This window comes from Haemorhous mexicanus, chromosome 6 (assembly GCF_027477595.1).
Source record: "Haemorhous mexicanus isolate bHaeMex1 chromosome 6, bHaeMex1.pri, whole genome shotgun sequence".
Lineage (NCBI taxonomy): Eukaryota > Metazoa > Chordata > Aves > Passeriformes > Fringillidae > Haemorhous > Haemorhous mexicanus.
Window position 1 is genome coordinate 34,437,003 of NC_082346.1, and position 5,695 is coordinate 34,442,697.

Below are 5,695 nucleotides of genomic sequence, written 5' to 3' on the forward strand. Positions count from 1 at the left end.
GAAATCAAGCAGTGCAATGTAGTCTAAAAAAGATGGAGTAGAAAAGAAAACAAGGATAGTGTAGCATGGATTGCAAAAGAGCTCCACCAGTCACAAACTGATAGGTAGCCTTCTTTACCAATTATCTTAAATTTATTAATGGATTCTCACAGTGCTAAAATCAACCTGGGCTCAAAATTTTGAATATCTTACTCCATAAAAAGGAAAAATTAAAGGATTTTGTGTCTCTGTGCACGGGGGTTTAAGTTGACTTCTGTAAGAGATGTTTTGGTCTGACATAATTACAGCAATATGTTACAAGAAAATGAATATAGGACATTATTGCATTGATCTTATTTTTTATGTGGGTGAGTATCCTTCTTTTATATAGTTATCACTTTATCACAGAATGGATAAAGAAAACCTTATGATTTTCCATTTTTGCTTAGAGGGTTCCATGAAGAAAACAGACGTGTCTGTTTTAAGTCATGTAAACTACCCAAAAGCATCATGCCAAACATGAATAAAATAAGGCTGCTGTTCTTGGTGTAGTCAATCACATTAGCCATGGGAATTTAGTTTGTCAGAAATACAGCTCTTTGTTGTTAAAAAAGAATGAAGAGATAGCATTTTGCTGCTGTGGAATGGTAACAATGGAAACTCAAGTCCCACTTCTTGGGTAAGTTCTGCCTCAGGAGAACTTGAAAATTACCTGACATGAACAAATAATGGCAAACATGAAGTGCTTTTCTGTGAAGCTGGCAGTGGTTTGAAAGAAATCTTTTTTGATACATGAAAGTAGGGACACATGTGAAAGGATTTCAATCCTATACTCAGAAGTTCACTCAGAGCAGTTTTCAATACTAGTGAAATAGTGCTAGTACTATTTATGTAGATAATCTTCACAAAATTCCTGATAGTTTTTCTGGTAATCATTGCAGAAGTTTAAGGAGAAGGAGAAGGAGAAGGAGAAGGAGAAGGAGAAGGAGAAGGAGAAGGAGAAGGAGAAGGAGAAGGAGAAGAGAAGGAGAAGGAGAAGGAGAAGGAGAAGGAGAAGGAGAAGGAGAAGGAGAAGGAGAAGGAAAGGGGAGGGGAGGGGAGGGGAGGGGAGGGGAGGGGAGGGGAGGGAAGGGAAGGGAAGGGAAGGGAAGGGAAGGGAAGGGAAGGGAAGGGAAGGGAAGGGAAGGGAAGGGAAGGGAAGGGAAGGGAAGGGAAGGGAAGGGAAGGGAAGGGAAGGGAAGGGAAGGGAAGGGAAGGGAAGGGAAGGGAAGGGAAGGGAAGGGAAGGGAAGGGAAGGGAAGGGAAGGGAAGGGAAGGGAAGGGAAGGGAAGGGAAGGGAAGGGAAGGGAAGGGAAGGGAAGGGAAGGGAAGGGAAGGGAAGGGAAGGGAAGGGAAGGGAAGGGAAGGGAAGGGAAGGGAAGGGAAGGGAAGGGAAGGGAAGGGAAGGAAAAGAAAGGAAAGAAAAGGAAAAAGCTATATGTGAAATGCACTAGGTCCCAAATATTTAAAGCTAGGGATGTTGCTGGGTTTCTACACAGAGACGGTTTTGAATAAAAAAACCAAAATCAACTCAACAGTAGTTCAGTAGATACTGCTTGTTATCTATGGACATTCTATATTTTGTTTTTCTTTTAAACACCTCATCCAAGATAGCTATATAATAGCCTTATGAATGCTGTTTCTCTGATCAGAAGATGGAGTAGACCCTAAAACAAGACAGGTTTTTAGTGATCTACTCCTTCTCTCCATCAAAGCCATGTTAGCAAACAACTTCAAACACAAGTGAGTAAAAGTACTTCCACTTTAAAAGGTTCCTTTGTTATGAATCTGGATAACTCAATTCTCTTACAAAGTGGCCATTTATAATTTGTACATGCAAAAAATCACAGAAGGATGTGGCTTATTGAGAGATAACCGCATGCCCAGTGGCTTTGCTTTTATACCCATAAATATTCATTTAAAATATTTAACAATCCTCTCTCATTGAAGCTGGTGAAACAAAACATGCAAGACATGCATCAGTGGGATCAGACTCAGGCCTTAATGCAAGAAACATAAAATGCTGTCCTCTTCTGGTTTTGGAAACCACATGGAAACCTATGGGATTTTTGAGCAAACTTGGGACCAAAGTCCACAGAATGAAGTAATTTAGTTTGTTCTAGTATCTTGGGAAATTCTTTCTAATCATGCTTGATCTGAATGAAAATCAGACTGTCATATGGTTGAGACTAATAATATTGTTAATACATCCTTTCATCTCAGAGTAAAACTAGAGCTGAAATTCCTATTTATTGTGTTGTGTTATTTTGAAAATTTCCAGTGCAGAAATAAGGAAATACTTAATTTTAGCTTTTTCACAATGAAATATTTTCATATGGCCAAACTGAAGTCTTTCACTTAATAAACAGGTCATGTGTGTTTGATGAAGTATCATCCATCTGATTGGAAAAGAGTCTGACCAAGAAACACCAGCCTGCAAGAGGGAATATGCATATGAGAGGTGTAGCAAAGCAGCTGCAGAGGGATATTGATTTCAGTATGTGCTGACTTCAAATAAAATGTTTCAGATTAGTTCAGCAAACCAGAATATATGGTTTCATATTCACTCAACTGGAAAGAATATTTTTTCTTGATTTTCCTAATGGGAAAGGGAAGGAATTCTAAACAAAGGCTTTTCTCCTGTGGGGGGAAAAAAAAAAAAAAACAAAAGGGGATATAACAACGCTATGTTTTCTATAAGGTTAAAAAAATGCCCAAAACATTTTGATATAAAGTATTCCACTAGCTCTGAGGTATATGAAACCCCATGATAGTTCTGCAGGCCAGACCTATCATTAATAAAACACACAAAAAAGTTGCTTCTTGATTGCTCATAAAAGTTTTCACCAGGCTAACAAAGATGCAAAGTTGTTTTTATTTCACGGCTTCTTGCCTTGTGACCAAGATGACATTTGCCAGGAACTTTCTTTTTATGGCCAAGAATTTTGATGAAATGAAGAAACAGAAAAGCTGAAACTAATTAGCACTTTTTTAAAGAAATGTTAGATGATCAGTCATTGATTTGGAGACCTTTTGATGGGACAAGGTCCTAGAGAAATTTTTAAAAAGTAATTAGTAGATAACAGAGCAAAAGCTTACCATGATTCCTGCTTTCCTTCAGTTATTTAATGTCTAACAAAATAATTTTTTCCCCAAAGATTGCAAGCAACTAGTAATAAATATATTTATAGATAATCTGAAAGGTCAGAAGACAATAAAACAGAATGGATGGACTTTTCATCAGGTTATGCTCTATATCTTGGTGAAATATAGAAGACCAATTCCTTGCCATTTGCAGCTGCTTAGGCCATTTAAGAATTCTTTACTACTGTAGCATCATATTGGTTGCATCGTTTGGTTTCTTAAATTCTATCTATATTTCAGTTCTTTTTTTCATTATTCAAATTCTATTCACCTTCCTAGACCTCTTCAGTACAAACACCTAAACCAAATTGTGTTCATCATTCAAAAGTATGAGGGAAAAAGGAAAAAAAGTCAGCACACTCAGACAGCTTTGCAGGAAACAAAATTTGCAGACACTGTATAGCTGGAAAACACTGCCTCTATTAAATTCCGCTACAATTCACTGACATCCTACAAGTGTAAGGCTGCTGTATCATCAGGGCTTTTTCAACAGAAAGTTTTACGTATGAATTTTGTTTGGTTACTTGTGTGAGAGACTACTGCTTAAGAGCAGAGTAAGTGTGTGCCTTAAAAATGCAGGCTGCAAAAATTGTATTTCAGGAATGAAAGTCCAAATACATTTGTGTACGTGTTAATGCCAAAAAACAGGAAACAGGAGTATTACAATGAAATAATGCAAAGTATGTCACACATCCATGGGTTGTTTCCTTCAACTGCTTTCTCTGCAATTTATCTTCATTCTTCTGGAAGCTGGTTCTTAAGGGTTTAAAAACTGATTACTCAAATAAGTTTATGCAAATGACCAACCTATTTCAATTGCAGATGAGGAACATTTATTTCCCTATAGTGAATTGAAGAAATACAATAAAAATAAATCAAAAGTCAGAAGTTTAAGAGAACATCACTGCTAAAGATTATTCTCAAATTTTTGAATGGAATCCTGATACGATTGTCCCAAAAAATCCTTCTTCACACAACTATAGGACTTCCTAATATAGGAAAATATTGCCAGGTAAGATGTAGCAGCACTCTGCCTCGTTTGCTGTAGTGTAAATTAATCTTTTAGTAACAACACTCTTAATAAATCTATCCATGTCACTTAGTCTGAGGATGAGTATTCAACACCTTAGAGCTAGGTTAAAAAGCTGGGAAAAAGTACTTGCCAGCAGTACAGGAATCTTTCTGTGCAGCTAGTTTTCACACTCAATTCAAATTGCTTTATTTTTGAAAAATGCTGCCAGACAAAATATACTTGGTCAGTAAAACAAAGAGGGACATTATTGTGTGGAAAAGGCCAGACCAGCCTATCTAGAATAAAATTAACATGAAATTCAAACCAACAGGAAGCATATCACTCAATATCTCTTTAATCTCTTCAAAAGTTTTTGTAAGCTATTGCAAAGTTATGTCTTGGCACTTCTCTGTTTCAGCCAGAACTGAAAATGGAAATGCCAAAATACTGTTTTTGAACTACAGCTGTCCTGAATGAAACAAGGAAGCACTACAAAGTCACAGGACAGACTGTTTTTAGGAAATTGCCATCTCATTTCCCAGCTGGAGAAGTTTGGATGAGATCAGGTAAACTGTGGAAACTGCTAAACTTCTGGATGTATAGCTGAACTGAACCACCAATCTTTTGTGACTTATCCATTACTGAAGTACACATATTCTGGAGATGTCTATAAATAATATAGTTTTACTTTGAGAAAGAAGGAAGGAAACACAACACACTACACAAATCAGAGGTTTGCCTGCATTATCCCTCAAATTAGAACTGTACTGTGCATTCAATTGGACTGATCACAGTGATTTAAATAAGGGGTACATCTCTGAAGTCACTGGAGATAAACTGATTTATCTGAGAGAAGATTTCTGCCATATCCGTTCATGACATGTAAAAGGAAACTGCAGACATACACGGCCTTATTCATCCAGGATATTAACATCCATTGCTTCAATGATATTTCATTAGGAATAAAGTTGATCAACTAATCCAAGTTTGGTTATCTTTCCCTTTAATCACTGTTTTTTTGGTGTTGTAATGACACAGTTCATAATGGTTACTCTGTTGAAATGGTGCTTATAGTCATGGTGCCTTAGCCCCTCTCAACCGTATCTGTTGTTTATCTATGAAGAAAAGCTTGGCTTGCAAATCTAGTATGGGTACTACGTAATTTAGGGCTTGAAAATGAAAGTAGATACCTGGTTTTTCTCTTTAAAAACAGATGTGCTGAAGATTGTTACGCACTCTTGCTAAAAAGTATTAAGCTTTTTATGAAGTTTTAACAATTTTTTTTGTACTTTTCATCAGCTTGATGTCTGAAAATGAACCAACACTATGAATAAGGTGTTCCTTTCTCTTTATATGCTTAGTTTATAACTTAATCCTAGTTGGATTATTTAAATCAGCAACTGCCTCTATATTAATTTTCTTAAGCAAAATGGTAAACTAATTTCTTTTATGTGCATAACATAGGAATATGGGAAAAGACATCACTTATTTACTTAGTTTACAAGTTACAGGGAGCGGGAA

General features: G+C 36.6%; 1 long non-coding RNA gene across 1 annotated transcript; it reads left to right on the forward strand.

Annotated features, from left to right (window-relative positions):
- Nucleotides 1-1,449: 1,449 nt before the first annotated feature.
- On the forward strand, nt 1,450-5,154 carry LOC132329105 (uncharacterized). The gene is made up of 3 exons (XR_009486963.1): nt 1,450-1,761; nt 3,985-4,174; nt 4,593-5,154. It is a non-coding gene; the product is annotated as an uncharacterized LOC132329105 (long non-coding RNA).
- Nucleotides 5,155-5,695: the final 541 nt, after the last annotated feature.